At 39.4% G+C, this 19511-nt stretch overlaps 1 protein-coding gene across 4 annotated transcripts in view; it reads right to left on the minus strand.

The window, feature by feature from the left end:
* LOC107216580 (intraflagellar transport protein 56) overlaps window positions 1–19511 on the minus strand; it is a 65368-nt gene that overhangs the window by 7260 nt on the left and 38597 nt on the right. The window contains exon 1 of one of the 4 annotated variants that reach the window (XM_015653850.2): window positions 5115–5752. The exons of the other annotated variants lie outside the window; for them this stretch is intronic. The gene's annotated coding sequence lies outside the window, so the exon portion shown is untranslated. Of the gene's footprint in view, window positions 1–5114; window positions 5753–19511 lie in introns of those variants that run through there. 4 annotated transcript variants of the gene reach the window in all.

The raw sequence follows: 19511 nt of genomic DNA on the forward strand, positions 1-19511 counted from the left end.
TTCGTTGTTCTCGCTTTTCTGCATCACGTTCTTTGAATAAACTATCATCATATCACGCTCATACATATATAAATATAAGATAGTATAATACAGTTTTGTTTTGCAGAATATAAGGCGGTGGAAAGACGCGCACACATTTAAACGCGTATGTAAAACTTAGGAGCTTAAACCGTCCGCTGAGAAATTATATCGCCTCACTCGCTGCAAGCCGACGTGACCGAATCCAATTACAAACTTCATTTACACGCTCTGATGGCTGATTATTCCCTAAAATAGAAAGAGTGAAAAAAGAAGAAAAAATAGATGAATAAAACAGAATAGAAACACTACCCAGAATTCGCTCCTCGGCATTTTAAATTAACACATGCTTCGTTCCGATCTTCAGTCTGTCAGATTCGAATGTCTACACGTATTATAGATATGTCCATATTTATGACTCTTTTCCTCGCTAGTGTAGAAATTATCACGAATCGTCGGTCAAATAGTTATATATATATATATATTTCTATTTCAATTAAAATATAAATGAGATACAATTTACGAAAATAACCTATGACAGTTCAATTCGTTACCCAATCAATTCGAATTGTGATTTTGGCATTAATTGGATGACTATAAAATGCGTATTCGGTGTATTTGATTACAGGTCTATACGTGGGTTAACGTACGTATGAGTATACAGCATTGGCGCGTGAGACGAATATTAATAAGTATTTGTACATATACCCACGAGTAGATTCGTTGGAAGGAATAACGAACAAGAAATAAATTTTCGGAACGCATAGTTAATTATAGGAAATAATAAATTATAACCGTCGCCGTTCGAGACTAGTTTTGACAACTCTGGTACAAATTACCAGGCGCCGTTCAATGGCAACCTAGTTTCTCGATGCCAATACTTCGAATATAAACCATTCGCGATAAAAACTAGTTAAAACTAGTTTTTACTAGTTCAAAAACTTTGTTTCTCGGTATATATTACAACATCGTCGCAGAACTATATACAATATAATATGAAGCACAAATTGTGCCTAAGTGACCGGTCCAATCTCTCAATAGGACCGCGCAGCAGAAAATGCAATGATCTTGTCATTTCTGTTATAAAATATAAACAAAATTATTCCCATTTAAGTACACAATCATTCACGCAAAACATTTACATGAATAATCATGTATAAAAGAAAACCGGATGTGTTAATAAAACGTCGACACACGAGTATTTTTTCCATGCTAAAATAAAATCAAAATGAGAGTTTAACCGATGTAAACAATGTAACCGCGAGTCCGTGAGAGGAGGCTGAAGCTAGCAGCCAGAATTGGCAGCCAAACGTTCTAATGTTCATTTGAAGAAGGTAGCTAACGATAAGTCCAAGAAATAAAACTTTGTAAAATACTTTCAACCCCCAATACGTTTATAGAATTGTGAGGATAAAGTCGACTTAATTTTTTTTTATTTTCAAACAGTTCTAACACATTTCTCTGCAAACTCTGGCTGCTAGCTAGTTTCAGTTTCATGAAACCGTATTTTTATCGTTATAATATAATACCGGATACAAAAAACGAGATACTAATTACCCTCAAAAATCAAATGTTTTTACAGTACCATTAAAAATAAAAATTCTGCGTTTTTTTGGCCTAGTCTAGTGTACGTCTCGTCTTTTCACCCTTTCCGATACGTGCACCGTGCAGTTGACTAACTGTCAGAATCAGAATCTCGGTCCTCGCACTGCAAATGATAGCTAAAGTTGGCAACAACTGGACAAAAATAAAAAAAAAAAACTGCGTCGCCTAACTGCGCGATAATTCTATTCTTCGCTTATTACGCAATTATTACTGTATACATTAATGTCGTTAGTGAAAATCACGTTATATATCATAGGTACACACACGGAGAGTGATAGAGAATAATTACAGTCAGTTCGATTACAAGTCTACAACGATCACGTCGATTAATCAAGTAGTGTAATAATAAAACAGAAACTGTTTGCGCGTTGAGGAAGGAAGGGAAGATCATCGACAACGACGATTAAGATAAAGAAAAAGAAAAAAAAAACAAAGAGCGAGAAATGAGACAGCCGCGACGCAATCGTTCACCGGTGCACGATGATTCTTCTTCCCTCCCCGCGGTTCGAGGAGGAGTTTTCTTCTTCCCTCTTCGTCGCGTTGGTCGCGTATGCGAGAGTCACGCGTTGTGTGTGTGATTCGTAGTATTCGGAGAGTAAGGCGAACGCCACTTCCGCGAACCGTCGGCTCGACGTCTCACCGAGTTGAGCCGAACCTCCTCGAGGCAGGGGCATCGATATATGTGGCAACGCCAGAAGGCCAGCTACTATCCCCCACACCGCTCGGATTCCATTTCGACTTCGCACATATCTTTCTTTTTTTTTCTCTCTCTCTCTCTCTTTCTCTCTCGAGACGTACCGGTGTCAGCCGCACCTCCTCCTATCTTTCCGCTCCCCCCGAGCGACGGACGTATCGTATCATACTTTATCCTATCGCGATTTCCGTACGGATATAGAAAAACGGTATAATTTGTACGTATGTGTGTGTATATTATTCAAGGATGCCGAGAACAGCTGACGAGAAATTACTGATGCACGTGGACGGTCTTGCGGTTGGGAAAATTTACATAGGAGATTTTTGCCTGTCATTCTCATCAGTTGCATTTTTGCAGTTTTCATTGGTCGAGAATGTGGGTAAATAAAATTTAAAACAAGAAAAAAATCTACCTGATCACGTATAGTATAAGTAATATTTTTATAGGTACGTAGGTATACACGCGTGTGCTACGGTAGCTAGAAAACTACTTAATTTTCTTTTTGTTTGTTCTGTTGAAAATACTCATGGGCGTTATACCTACTACGCGGTATAAAAATGTATAGGTAATACACGTGAAAAACAAAATTGTGTACACATCGTTGACATAATATTTACATAATTGATTGCGCTCAAAGAAAAAAATTTAGAAAATTTATCATTTACGCTTGGTGTATAGGTGAGATTTTAATAGTAAAAATTTGTAATCACCACCCTATTTTATCGATTTTTAAAGAGAAACGAATCAAATAAATATAATTCCGGGTAAGAGTTTAAAATCGCCATTATAATTATACGGAGATTGATATATATCCGGTTTCGTAGAGAAGACACATTTCTACTAACGAGTTCAAGGTAACGCGAATGATTTGTTCATGCGTTAATATTGCATCGATGCATTGCTCCTTTTTTTTTTCTTCCTAATACCGTTTTCCCCCCATTCTCTTCAACTTTCCACGTCAAAAGATAAACAGCGCGCAGGCGGTTCTGTTTTCTAAGAAATTATACGTATTTCATTTCTCATTCCTTTCTCCTGAATTCGAAATTGAACAAACCAAAAGAAATACCTCAAATAATTTTCTATATATATATAATACTACATCATATATAAACAAGTTTAATGACGAAATTTTTTAGTCATCCTCGCACGTAAATAATACGAATATAATCTTCATGAAAAAGGAGAGGATCACGCAGTGGTAGAAAAGTCAGAAATAGAATATTTACTCGGAATCCGAACCTTGAATTCAATACGTGTAATGCGAGAGAGAAAGAGAGAGAGAGAAACACCGTCCATGCTTTATAACCTCGAACAAATTCCCTCTTGCGAATAAAGAAATAATTGGCTAGCTCTAGGCGGTGAAGATATGCAGGCAAGCAGGCATTGTCTTGTTTAATGTTTTTTTTTTTTGTTTTCTTTTTCCCTTCACAAGTTCATCGAATTTCGTAGAAATTGATTATCAGACGGTGTGCAGCACGTAGACACAGGCCAGAGTCGCGTGCAACATACAAAGAGAATATCGCGCAGAGATCTTTCTCATCAACGTGACGTAAGGATCGTATAGGAGGTACACGATACGTATAGCATACAAGTACATGTCGTAAAATAATCGTCATGGAGTAAGACACGATCATACGATATAATTTCGCAACAACGTGTATAGCGAATAGATTTTTTTTTTAAAGTTTTGTCCTTTCCTCGAAGGCGAGAGAATTCGATCTTAAGAATATCGTCTAGCGTATACGATATGCTTGATACAATGTTTAGGTAATAACGAGCTCGCGCAAAAACGAGCATGCATATTATAAAAGAGCCTTGTTTCTAAACCGTTACCTAAAACGCCGTTCAATTCGCGGCAATAATTACTTAGTCAAGACAAACGCAGAGGACTCGAGACGAGGACTGGAATGTCAACATATACATAGAGATAGAGAGAGAGAGAGAGAGAGAGAGAAGAACTCTTTTTCAGAACACGGCTCGGTCTTTCGTTAGGATGGTATTAATGGTGGGGGATAAAAGCAGTTCCGAGTAACGGGCACACCGGCCGTTTCATTTTCCAAGGAGAGAAAGTTCCTTCCAAGAGACCTTCGCAATTTCGACGAACGAAAGTAATTGCAGTCAACATACCAATAATTCGCAATAGGTACAGACCTCTACATGTACCTTCTATAACGTGTCCCGCGTAAAAATGCATACCAGCTATATAAATTCTTCTATACAACGCGGTTAAATCGCTAAATAAGCGGCAAACTGCTGACAGCGATTCTTGGAATACATATTCAACGTGCCCAAATCACCGCTCCGCGTTCGTATCCGGATCGCGATCGTTCAAGGTTAAGAAGGAAAGAAAGAAAGAGAAAAAAGTAAAGGAATTAGAAAATAAAAAAAGGAAATCGGCCTCCACCCCCGGCAAGTATTAAGTTAAATAAATTCGGTATCGCCGACGGAGAAAAACTTTCCGCGAACATTCTCGAGCGCATTTTCTGACGCGATCGGGAGTTTAATTAGCGCAATGCCAACCAACGAAAGGCGGCAGCTGCTACTTATCTTGTTCCGAGAATACTTGACGTGCTTAATTCTTTATCCACCTATAGAGAGATTTATACGTAAAATGTGCCATTGCACGACTGCCGCGAGACACGTGCCGAACACGATGCATTTTCCTTCTATTTCTTTATTTATTTATTTATTTTTTTTCACTGTCAAGGCGTTCGTGTGTTTTTCACGCGTCGCACGCACTTCCCGGTATTTTATAAAAACGATACGAACGATAATGACGAGATGATAATATCCTTACCGGTTGATATTTCTTCGATCGAAAGAGAGCCTGATCCACCTTAGGTGTATTAATTCCCTATATATAATATTCGAGTGTAATCCAACGTCAGCGGCACTGTACAAAGTATTCACAAACTCAAATATCTTCACCAAAAATAATAATTTTAATCGCGTATTCCAGTCTTTTGAATGTATATAAAAAATTTAACCTTGTCGTATCACTTGTTAAAAATTCAGCCTCCTCTTGTTACTTTGACGATAATTTTTATTACCGTTATCATACATATATGTATATATGTGTGTATATAAATTATTACAGCTATTACACTATTATTATTATTATTATTTACACGAGTACGGTTCTTGGAATTTTTTTTTTTTATCACCTCTCGACGCACGTACAACACAATCAATTCAATCGTACGAAACAATTTTCAGAACGATTTCAACACATCGGACTAGAATCGTGTTCGGCGCCCGCGCTGTTTTATTTATTTATTTATTTTTGTTTCTCTCTTACTATCTCGATTTAAATTTCACGCGCGTTTTTCACATCTGTCGTAGTAATAGACCGTTCGCACGTCCGTATTCCGGTCCCCTCGTTGAATATCGACCGGCAAACAGGAATGACGCGCCCCTTCGAACTCCGTCGAGCAACTGACTACTGCCAACCCGCTTCAAGTGAATGAATCTATAATTACCGCGAGTGGGGGGGGGGGACAAGTCGCATGTAACACCGCGGGTGGGGGAGAAGATCTCGACGAGACGGTGGGGAGAGATCCGAGAACGCCGGCGTCGTCTTCAGGGGGGGGGGGGAAGGAGGTTCAATCCTTTCCCCCTCCTCCGGTTCGGCCCTCGACGTTTCTCGGTTCCGCCATATTTAGGCGAAAATGATTGTGTTGTAAGCCGGAAAAAGCAATTTCGGCGAAACACGTCGCCCAGTTTTTTGTTTTTTTTTCCCTCTATATTCATTTCGAACTAGCAAAAGTCATTCATACTCGCGGGGCGGAGGGGGAGGGGGGATTTCGCCGATCTCTGCAGCAATAACGATCACCGTACTTTGTCCTTGCGATTTTCTCTCATTTTTTCCAAAAGTCAATTTCCATGTACATTTCAATCTCGCTTGTATAACGATTATAGAAGCAAAGGGGTATAACGAGTGTGGACTGAATCGAAAATTTTTTTTTACCGTACCGATGATTTTCATTCGGAAAAATAACTTTTTACAAGGATATGCGATATCGACGGGAATTGTAACTTTTCGTTGAAACAAATAATATCATGTAAATATCCGTTCGCGCGGTGCGAATTTTTCAATTTCTGTTACATTTCACGCATGTTGGCTGTTGCGTTGCGATGGGAAAAAGGTTATTCAAATTGCTTCGTTCACGCTTGTTTCAAATCGCGTCAATTTATACATTACCTTCCCCTTTTTCCGTCTCAACTTATTGTCGTTCTTATTTTATTTTATTCCACATTGTCTGATAGTTTCACGGAAAATATGATACCGGGTGAACAATTGTGAAAAAAAAAAAAAAAAAAAAACTTTTGCGAATCATCTATCCCGGAGTTGGTGAATCGTGGAGGTTAAAACGATCCCGGCAACTCGCTATCGTCGAACCTATAAATTCGTGGTATTATGAGCCGTGAATACACGAGATAACGACGAGTACAGTCAAATTGAATTATCGCCTTGTGCGCGGGTGTGCATGCGCGACTGTGTATGTGTGTACGGATGTAATTATAGAGTAGGCATATAATATTCCCGCTAATTGACCGTTCAAAGAATCCTATGCAATGTAAACGTTTAGCAAAAATGTGTTCATTATAAAAGCTCGGCTCGTTGAATGTTCCACATACGGTACAGTACGTGGTAACACATTCCGTGCTTAGAATTCACCGTATCTCGCATGATACAATTACACACGTGGTCCACCATGTACACTTACGTAATTCTAGTGCCTAGGCTCATTCGGTGTGTCTGCGCGCGTGTCCGTACAAAACTATGCGTGTAACCGCGAGTAGGATTATTACTACACGTATTAGACTGTATCAAATAAGGTCTTCAAACACCTTTTGATCTTAAATAACTTTCGAAATAGCAGATTGATCGTAAAATAACAAGAGACATTTTCTGCAGAGCGTTCAATTCCTTAGAAACATGCGTGTCTGGTCTTAATGGCACGCCAACGCGTCGACGAGTTGTAAGGTTCCAAAGTTTAGAACAAATTTTTCCCCATGTTATTCAAAGAGGAAATAGAAAATCGCTATGAAGCGCCTCTGAACATCAATATTGAGAGCTGAAACTTGGACAGCATATTTTTTTCGTCATTTCGAATAATACACTCGACCTAAATTTTGAAAAAAACAGAAAATGACCGATTTTTTTTTAATACAGTCTTCTTATACGCATAATATACTTGAACCGCGCGACACGAATGGCCTGAATTTATACCACGTGCCGCACGAAGTGCAGCAGCACTGCAGCCGGTTTATGTACACAAAGCGTACATGTACCTATACATATGCATAAAGCTATACAAGCACGAGGTTTAATTAAAATTACACCGTACCGAGCTCCGTTTCAATTCGTTCCAAGTATCCGAGGAGAGTGGCGGAGGCTTTACACATCCATCCATTCACACAGAGACCCGTCCGGTCTGTAGGGGAGGAATTTTCATTAACAACGAACAACAGCTTTATCCAGAAATTTAGCTTGCGACAAGTTTAGCGCGAACTCGACATAACAGAGAGTGTAGACAGCGCAAATTGTTGAGTTGTCCGTGATGACCCGAGCGGCTTATGCATATTCGGAGAAAACATGAATGAAAAGTAGAAGAAAAAACACATTAAACGTAGATAGGTATAACATGATTCATTGAAGTGGATATCGTGAATAAACACAATACGCGTATATTGTGGAATATGGTCATTCGAGTGACGAACATGAATTTTATTTCACGTTTGATTGATAAACACACGAAATAACCTACGGTTTAAATTGTACATCAACGACGGAAAAAAACAACTCTGCATTTATGCGTATCGTTCGCGTGATGTATATGTACGTAAGTACGTACATACGTCATATATTATATATATACGTAAAAATCGGTAGCAAGTATCGCAAACAGGCAAGTACGTATATATATATTATACATATATATATATGTGTATATATAATGTGTACGTAGAGTAGCTGTAGAGGAATTTTAAATGAAAAGCGGGTAAAGGGAAAGTGAACCTTCAAAGCAACCGTGAAGCAACATCGAGGGTTGCGACCTTCCGGAAAGTTCCCGATTTTCCCGGGATCCCCGTGCGTCTATAGCTACCGAAATTGCTTATCGTGAAAATTGAATTCCACGTAAGCCTTATTAAGAGAATGAGTTTCATTGTCAGCCACGCGTCCCTTCATCAGTCCGCCTGCAGGGTCTGTAGATACTCCCGTAATTTCTACTTCCTCTGGGACCAGCTGCCTCAGTGTAAAAGAAACCGTCGTAGTAGGTATTGCAACCACGTAGGTACACCTATACTACTCGATCCACCACCTCGAATCGCCTGAAGGGGAATGAGAATAAAAGTTCGTTAAAGGGCAGCAGCCTGGTGCTCAGGGTAGGGCCCGTACCTGCGGGAGGGCCGTCGCGTCGATGCGACGTAGCAGCGCCCGACGAACAGATGGAGAGGCAGACGTAGCGACAGACGTCGAGGGGGGAGAGATAAAAAATACGAAGGGTCATCGGCTCCCTCGCTGGCTCACTCTGAATTCAGCGAGCAGGCGAGCGAGAGGAGGAGTTTTTGTAACCGGAGTGAGAAGACGACCGCGAGCTTTTATCCATATCTGCATATTACATGCGGATACAGGCACGCGTAGAATAAATAGAAGCTCTCCTCGTAATCGATCAATCAATCAATCTCCGTATGTAACTGTTGTTGTACTGTTATATTTTTGTATATTTATATTATTGTGCTTTTTTTTTCTCTTTGTTTCCCTTAATTTTTATTCTATTAATTTTTATATTCCAGCCTCTTCTTTCTATGTCTTTTCTAACTCGAGTTTAAATTTTTTTTCTTCATTTTATTGTAATTTGCTGTACTCGTACACATTTCATGTTTATATGCATGTCCATATACCGCCTGAGGGGACTTGTCCCAGGGCGAATAAACGCTTCTCTCTCTCTCTCTAAACGGCCGCCCGACGAATCCCGATTCGCGATTCAAGAGCACTCGAAATTTTTACCGGACACGTGTACGTACACCATCTTACTTTTTTTACAACACACATTATAGGTACGTACAGACACATATATGTATATGCATACACCTTTGGGGATTCCATTTCAAATCGACTAGGGTCTGACCCTCACCCTATTGAATTTGCTTCACGATCTTTCATATTATTTTCCCAACTCTAAAAAGCATACCAATTTTTTTTCACATTTTCACAACCCCTCTTCACGCCCTCGGAGCTCGTTGATTTAACTGTGAAAGTAATGAAAAAAATGAGACAACTTCTATAATTGAAACCAAAAATATCCCAACCACAACTGAAGCGGGCAGGTAACACGGTAATTTTTATTAATCAACTTTTTACCAATTCCTGATTTTTGCATATTCGAGCTTTTCAAGGAGAATTTTCAGATATTATTGTTATATTAGGAAAGATAATCATACCGATGCCTGGAAATTGAAAATAAAATCAAACTAACCAAAAAAGAAATGATCAATCGGTTAAAAAAAATTGATAAAAAATTTATAAAAAATTACCGTTACGCTTGTTCGCTTTAATTTTGGTTGAGATACTTTTGGTTTTTTACTACAGGATTTATGTACATTTTTTTTTTTTACAATCTTGAAAGTACTGGAAAGTATCGTACAATTACAGTGCTCTGGAAACGACGAGGGGAATTACATAATTAAAAAAAAAAAAAAAAAGTTGGATCGTTTTTTGGAGTTGGAACAGCAATATAAAAAATCACGGACCAAAAACAAGAGGGTAACTCTAGTCGAATTAACCTAGAATTTCCTATACAAGTATTTACGCTTCGGGACGAAATTTTTTTGTTACTTTGTAACGTCACTAATAGAAAACAAGAAAGTGCCTTGGGACACTGTACCAGTTTTTCATACGAACACACGCGTCGTCACGACCGTATGCGTGCACGCATGTATGTATGTATGTATGTATGTATGTATGTATGTATGTGCGAGCATGAGTCGATTGCACGCTACGTGATTTGCAAATTTAGAAGGGTATTAATTAGAGCAAATTCTAAAAATTTCGTTGTAAAAGAAGACAGTTTCTTACGCTACGGCAGCGTCGTGAATGCAGTAATATGAGTAAGATATCAAAACACGAAATGATATCAAAAAACGAAAAACGAATGACCGCTGTTGTAATTCCGTTTTTCATTAAATTCGAATTTTTATCTGCTAAGCCGGCGTCGTCGCGCGGCTCCAACGCTTTTCCTAAAATCATAACAGGATTCGAACGACGAAGTGGGCGTACAAAAGCACCGACGTTTTGATGAAATTAAGTTTCCCAGAATTCGAAACATTTGGGATTAAGCGTTATGCAAATGGTATTCTGTGAATCTGTTTCCACTTCGTTCGTAAAATTCATTATATTTATATTTACAGTACGCTCAATTACGTACGCAATACATGTATAAAATAATTAGAACAAATGTAATTTATCCACTTACAGAGATGAGGAAAATTTTACCGGCTATACATACACATCATATGCTACGAGTTCTGCGAATCTAATTATCATGTCACAAAAGAAAAAAAGAAAATTGACGAAAAATATATATATATATATCAAGTTGAAATGAAATAAAATGTGGACAAAATTCGGTAGTAACGCTCTAAGCTTGGATACAGGTATAAAATCATTTGAGGACGTGTAAGGTGGATATATATAAATGATTGTTAAACGGCACGAGGCCTTTTAGGGAAACGTTTATTATCTTTCCATTCGATCGTTCGAGGAAACGATTAATATATTGTTACAAAGCGGAAAATTAAGAGAGAAAAAGGATTTATTTTGTGAAGAAGCTCTCCTTTTAAAGTCTCGAGATAGACTGTTTTTACAATAATGTTAGTTGACGCAGCAACCTTATTCTTTTGAAAGACATAAGAGGTTTATAATCGTCTTTTATCTACGATGACTACTGGATCATTAACAAGGGGACAAAACGGGTGATTTCACCCTTAGTAACAATATATATAAATATATATTAGGGGTGTCCTGGTATCCGAAATTCCGGATATTCGAACTCGGGTTCGGTTCGGGGTTTTCGACAATCCCGAGATACCTGACTCGAAAGTATTCCATTTTACCCAACCCGACCCAGAGAATTTCAGTACCCGCAAACCCCTACTGTCAATAATAATATTATTTTACGATGATGCGCTAATGAAACACATATGCAAGAATCGAAGAATATATTTTTCGCTGAGCCTCTAGTCTGATTTCTTGAGACTAAAACCTCCAGCACTCGTTATTCCAGACGGCTACGAAATTGATCTTAAGATTATCCGGGCTTTCCGAAATGACATAAGTTCGAAATTTGCGAAAGTCGCGGTTCACTTTAGAAATCCCGGTATTTTCGTAGAAGCGAAAACAGCCGTGACAAACATTTTCAAAAGCACCGCAATTTTCGACAAACCCGAGCCTTTCGAGGAACTTAGGATTTTTAGGCAAGCCGCGATTTTCGGGTGACTCGGGATTTACGAGTAACTCGAAATTTTCGTTACCTGACCCGAAAGTAACCCATTTTATCTGACCTGACCCGGCCCGAAGAATTTTACTACCAGCACACCCCAAATAATTTTTCAATGTATAAGCCTGTACGGCGATGAAAAGAGAGAAAATTACGAACTAGTACAATTTATTATAAAAGACAGAATCATCGTCAAAGTTTCCGTCAAGTATTCCCATCTACTCTTAATCGCGAAGATCAAAAGCATTCCAAGGAATCTGAAACCCTGTCACATTGAGACCCAATTCGAAAAAATTTGTATGACACCGAAGTGTCTCTTAAGCCACACGACACCTCAAATTCGAGAAACGTGTATTATCGCGTTAGCAGAGCTAAAATTTCAGACGTTCTTATCTCACAATCAGCTATATATAATTATAAGTTTTCAGACGAGACTGAAGCTGGCAGCAAGAATTAGCAGCCAAACGTTTTAATGTTCATTCCAAAGACGCGGTGAAGTCGAAAATTCAAAATTTTGTCAAATACTTTCAACCCCGGATGCTTTTACAGAATTATGAGGCTAAAACCGATCTGGATTTTTATATTTCCAAAAAATTTAAAAACGTTTGGCTGCTAGCTTCAGCTTCATATTTTGCAATGAACACATTACTAGACTTTTCCCGGTTTTACACGATGTACAGTCCATTTTTCATATCACAAGAGTTATTTATTTTATTTTCAATTGTAGATACAACTATTACATATAACTGTCTCACGCGTTATTAACAGCTTCAATTTTTATCCACAAACAACTCAGATATACTTTTCATCATCTATAACAAACAGTTTCAGTTTAGAATTAGTAAAACTGTTATTTTCCGCTGTTACTTTCGATTACAAACATGAGGAATGACGAAATTGCATGCAGCCCAAAATTCGCAGCTGAAGATTATTTTCACGCGACCTCTAGAAAAACCTATTTATATCGGTATAAATAATTCACATCGAATATCCCCGTAGATATTGAAATTTCCGTCCGATACCGAGACGGATTTCATTACAGTTTCCGATAACTTTGATCCGCGATGCGTAGGCGGATACACGACAGTCCTCTCCCAACTCCTCTCTCGTCCTTTGTCCGCAGAGAAGCCATAGTTACCTTACAGGTATGTGACAGAAGGTACAGCGACCGCAGACAGCCTGGTCTCGAGATCAAGATCGAAATCGACGCGTTCCTCGACGATGATGCGGTAGGTGGGTACAATGATTATACGAAGAAGAGGAAAGCGCGAAGAAACACCTGGCGAATCCTGAGTCACGCAGGTCTCCTCGTCGTGGCTTGCGAAGTAAAGTGCATCTGCAGAAACGCGTCGTCCACATACGTCAACTCGACCGTACCTATCGCTCCTTTGCAAAGCCATTGGGTAAAAGCTCAGCTCCGGGTACAGGGTATAATACGTATATACCCTTGACACGGGCGGATATTCAACGTGCGGAGGAGGCAGAAGAGCGTGGGCATCGCATCGGACTGCGTAGGTTTAAAGCTTTGGCATTGCGAACGCGTCTGTACGCCAGATATTATAATATACCTGTGTGCGTACGTATATACGTTGTACGAAGAAGCCGAACGAGGCTGATTGTGAGGCTAGCAACCAAACGTTCCAATGTTCATTTGAATAAGATAGTCGAGTCCGAGTGTCAAAATTTTATCAAATATCTTGAACGCGCGGTACTTTTATACAATTGCGAGGATAAAATTGAACTGCAGTTTTCTATTTTCAAAGAGTTTAACACATTTAATGCTGTATTATTGTGTAGTAATGTTTATATAATAATGCTGACGGTGGATATATATATATAATGTGACAAAGGGTGAAATCACCTGTTTTGTCCCCCTTTCTAATCTAGGTAGTCATCGTAGATAAAAGACGTATGAGAGTTTTCATATGTCACAAAATAAATAAGGTTGCTGCGTCAAACAATATTATTGTAGAAGCAGTCTTGTTTCATACTTTAAACTGATAACACACATTTCTCAATAAAAACATTTTTCCCATATTTTAATTTCGTAGCCCCTTATAATTCGCATCGTAAGCTCACGAACCTGTTTTATTTACTCTGTAACGCCTAGATCGTTACACTATATATACATATATACATACATATATATATATATATATATATATATATATATATTATATATATATAATGTATTACACGTATAACGTAATGGTAATATGCAGAGATTGATTTACGAAACTGGTCTTTGAACCGCGACCTTCCCATCCCCGTAATCATCCGTCTTATCTCACCGGAAGACCGCATGTGTATGGTATAATCAGCTGAGAACGTCGTCTGACGCACTATATATATATATACACACACATATACACACACAGAGACACACATGTATATATACGCACGCGGAATCTCGTCATCGCGGAGCTTCCAACGAAAACTGATTTCAATTTATAATGTCTCACGTCGGGAGGCGTATTACTTGTCATACCATCACGTGTGATTTAGTGTATACGAGATTCCACGTATACACGATGTAAAGTGGAAGAAAACAAATTACAGGAATGAGAAATCGTGTAAAATAATATTTGTTGTACACTATATCTGTACATAGGTATACCTTTCGATATATCCAAGAGATTCGTACGCATCGATATCAGCTTGACGGACATTGTTTACAATTTATTTCGCCTTATTATGTAACATGTACAGTTATTAAACAATTTTTCATTTCCTTTTAACCGTAATGATTTCCCGTAATTATTACTTATACGGTTTCCTAGGTAAGGATACTTGAAGATGGGTCGAGGGCAGATAATCCGTCACTTTACGGAGCAGAGGTACCGGTCTGAACAATAAGTATACAGGTAGTGTTGCTGTTGAACGCCAGACGCAGTGGCGTCAAATGTTAGATAATTGAAGAAAAGAAAAGGAAAGATATGATCAGGTTCTACGATGGTTCTACGAAGGTTCTATGACGGTTCTATGACGGTTCTTACGGGTCGCTCAGTACATGGACAAGATAATGACAGAGGGGAGGGTTTGTATCCAATAGATAAAACACAAGAAAAGTAGGTGATGAGGCAATAGTATCGAGTGTATAAACAAGATGCAAGATGCAATTAGACACAGTCAAAGAATTGCAGAAAATTAATTACAGCCGGGGAAAAAGGTGAAAGATAGATATGGTTGTGTATTTTAACCCATTTGACGAAGTATAAAATACAACGTCGCAACATATATCGATCGAACGATGCGACGGTGCAGTACCGTCGTCATATCCTAATATCTACGTACATACAACAGATAAATGGAAAAATTACCGTTGTTCTGTTTGGTATGCTTCGTCCAATTCAATTATTTCATATTAAAACCGCAGCAAAACACTCGGCATGATTGCCTCCGAGTCAGTTAAATTGCACGTTATACGATACACCTACATACACATTGATATATAAATTGCACCAAGTGAGAACGGCGCAAAGAACTGCCGAACAAATAACAATTTCTCGGTATTTTGCCGTTTGATTGCGATGCGCGAGTGTGGCGGGGCTAGTTTGTGCCCCCCCCCCCCTCTTCCCTCTTCCCTCTTGCAGTCGAAACGAGTGACTTCCGCTTCCGGCTGTTGCAGACTCTACTTCACGTGCCCCTCTCATGTCCTCTCATAATCGTTTCTTTCTCGCTCTTTCTCTCTTTCTTTCTATTTATGCATCAACATACGCACAGACACACATGCGCACGTTTCTGTCCAGCCCGCAAAGAGTCAAAGGCCACTTTACGGTAATTACGGGTGTCCGTTTGTACTTTCTAGCACAGTAACTGTACACCTCTATACACATCTACTATACGAATATAATATACTATATACATTCACGGGCGGGGTTCTCGTATGCTTTTTGGAAACAGAAATTCCCTGATTTTCCAACGTATTCCAGCCTGAGAATAGGCTTTTTTTCCAGTAACCTTAGAAGAAATATAACGCTGAATAATGGCAATTTGTTTTACACATTAATACTAATTATACCTTCGGTATTGACTAGTAAATATTTTACTATCTATCAATTTGAAAAAAAACAGTCCACGATTTTCCGTGAGAAAAACACGAAAGAAGGTTTGGTATTAGGCAATACACACGGAATGTACAAAGTGGGACGATGAAACCATATTTCAAGTACAATTCCCTTTCTTCTCAAGATCGACAATACTTTGTACAAGAACGAGTTTATTCTTCTTCGACAGACTGAAAATTTCGGTATTATTTTAAAAATCCCCCAAGTTTTTCCTACTGTAAGAAATTGCCCGAGTATTCCAGACGTTATCAGTACGTGCGAACCCTGTCTGGGAAATTCGTTCATTCCCCGAAAGACGGGATCGAGTTTTTGGATAATAAATTTCCCGAGAAATTCACAACCGCCGGCGGGTAAAATAAACAGCTGTCAGGCTACGTACGTATGTACCCACCTACCTACTGCGATATAAAATGTCCATATACTGCATACAATATGAAAGTTACCAAACGATCGGAACAACGCAATTGCGTATAATAGCTACGGGCCGAACTAACCGTTACGTAAAATAATAAAACCCGCCTTCCAAGAATTCTATAATACAGGTATATATTGCGCACACATAGAAATACGCATATATATTTATACGCCATAACTCGGACGGACGATAATACACGAAGTGTATTACGATCCGGTGTTCGACACAGGCGCACACGGACAGGCGGCGATGAGAGGAGGATCCCTTTTGTACGAAGACGCGTTTCACCGTTTTCTTTTATTTTCCACTCTTTTTTCTTCACTTTACTTTTAGCTCGATTCCGAATCCCCGCGCGCGGTTCTTGGAACCAACAATCGCTTTGCGATATATTTTATTTACACGGGGTTGCAAGTGCAATGGACATTCATCCCGCAAGCACGTACGTGCAAACACACCCTCCTGTTACAGCTGACGGTGAGGCCGTTCCCTCGTGCAGCAGCATCGATACATCGTAGGTAACCATACGATATATTATACACGTAACATGACGCATGACGGTTCGGAGAAATAAATATTCTTTCAAATATAATACGAGCGTATATGTACAGTATATATACTGGTCCGCGATCTCACGAATTTCAGGCAAAACGGGGGCAAGTTAACGACCCTAAGATATCAACTTTTCTTCCATCTTCTTTTCGTTTTTATTATCTTTCTCGACTCGGACAGACTCGGGGAATTGAGCAATCAATTTTATACGATAAGAAAATACGCGCGTCGTTCGCTTGTGTACGCGTATATAGTATTGTACGTAAGATATGTACAACTTTTGGTATGTAACATACATGTGTACAAAATATATGTATATATATATATACGTATGAATAATGAAAATTATTTGCAAACTCGGTTCCTGAAAAAGGAGCGCTTGCCGTTATTACACCGATTGTGAATATCACAAGTCGTAACTATCGTTCACAAGAGGTATGCGAGTTGATGAGAAATTTATCGTTAGTTTACGCACTGATTAAAGTACATACACGTAGAATGAAAATCGCGTAAGGGAGCACCGATACATATGGCCGACGGAGGCCCGAGCCCCGAGGTAAAATAAGAAAAATGGAGGAATAAAAGTTGAAGAGAAGATAGCCGAGCGTAGTTGCGCTGGTTTACAACCGGTTACACGCGTATGTACGCAAGTTATAACGACGGACTATACAGGGCGCGTATTCACACGCAAATTGGCGGGGCCCTGATGCCGCCGGTTATAAGAATGGAAGAAGAACGAAACGATGGGCATTACAGGCGTAAGGCGATCATTGCGAAACGAATAATTATCGTCTTCTTTCATACCAAAGCGCTGCACGGCATCCGGTATATGATAGATGTGAAAGGCTGCGAGGATGAGGGACGAGGTGGATGGCGGACCAAAAATCAATACCTTTCCCTGATTTTATTACACGAATTGGTCGTGCGTTGATTGGGTGTCAAATTGTTGTGTCTGTAAGCCGGGTGAATCTGTTTGAAAACGAGAAAAATTAAGAATACTGAAATCACACGCAAAAGCTCACGATCGGTAAATCTGTCGTGTGAATTTCACTCGACGAGGCAGGCTGATTTTGTTCGGAAGACTATTTTCTGGAAAATTCATTGGAACTCTTTTTATTTTACATCGTATCGACATCGTTAAATATTCAATTATGAAACAGCACCGATGTACAGATTATGATAAGAATATGCCAATATGAAATGGACTGCTAAGACAATTTAAGAAAAAACAAAAAAAACGAAAACTTTCGTCACTCATTTTTTTATAAAATAGTCTTTTAAAGAAAATCAACCGTCGTAGAGCAATATCGAATGATTTTTGAGCAATTTTATCATCGATATATTCAAGCTTCGACTTGTAATTCGGGTATTTGATATTTTTCTACTGTTTGAGAGATCTTCGTAGCTTGCGAATCTAACAACGTTATAAATTATACTCAGTGTGCAGAAATTTCGTACGCGAATCATATTAGAAAAGTATTGATTTTTGGCCATCCAGCCTGCATATAGAATCTAACCCAACCCTAAGCGCCTGACTCACCCCCCCTTTTATGGGCGGTTGCGAGACATATTTGACGTTGACAAACCTAGTAATGGCTTCCAGGAACCCTGGGGTAAATACGGGTCCGAGTAAATTACGACCCTGCAGGTTGTCTCTGTCATCATCTGCTGCCGCAGTTTGCTTTACTGCAGCAGGTGACCAAATCGGTAGGTACAACAAAGTCGAGGAACGCGTTGCGCAACGATATTACCTGCCCTAACAAAATAAGGATCCCAAAAGTCCAAGTTCCTGTTTAGCGGTAAAAAGAAGGCTGAAGTCCGAGGGATGAGACGACGATTCGTATTATTATACGGTGAAGGTCGACGATAAAATCTGAAATTGGAAATTGACTCGCCTCTAAATGTCAAAATCAAATTCATATCCCGATCAATTTTCCAACGCGTGGACCACACGTGATCACTCAAGAAATCGGATGCTTCGGGAAAAGTACAAATAATCGTACAATGTACCACGGTAAAATTCATACTTTACTTTGTTCAAAAATAAACGCGCACAAAAATGAACAAGTTTGAACCTCGCCGAAGCGACGATTGTTATCGTTGACCTTTTTTGTCTTCCTGCAAACTTTTGTACCTGACATTTCAATTATAATTTTCGAGGAAATTTGCGCAACGCGTAAAGCACGATGATCAACGATATAGCTGACGGAAGGTGAATTTCCACCGACCGATTTCGATACGAGGGTGAGTTTCCGTGTACATAGCCTAAGGGCCAAAGGCTCTAAGGGTGTAACAGCGCTTCCGAGAATACAAATTCCCCCTTATATAGCAGAGAGAAGCCATTCCTCCCTTTTCCCCTTCCTTTTTGGGTTAAAAACTCGCTCTTTACCTCGTGCCTTGACCTTCGGCCTTACTGCAATCGTATCGGTTTACTCTGCGCTATCAGCTGTCACAGCCATTAAAAACGCGGTATATTAATAGACGCTGATGGCATTAACTTGCGGTGCGCGCAACTGCGGGCTGCAAACGCGCGGAATACCAGGAAGCACTTTGGGCCCGGTGGCTATTTATAATCGCAGATTATGATGCCGTCGACGGACGGTTCGGATTAACGATCAAATGGCAGCCTCCGCAGATGGCCGTCAAGACCCCGGTTGTTA

This window comes from Neodiprion lecontei, chromosome 2 (assembly GCF_021901455.1).
Source record: "Neodiprion lecontei isolate iyNeoLeco1 chromosome 2, iyNeoLeco1.1, whole genome shotgun sequence".
In the NCBI taxonomy this organism is placed as follows: domain Eukaryota; kingdom Metazoa; phylum Arthropoda; class Insecta; order Hymenoptera; family Diprionidae; genus Neodiprion; species Neodiprion lecontei.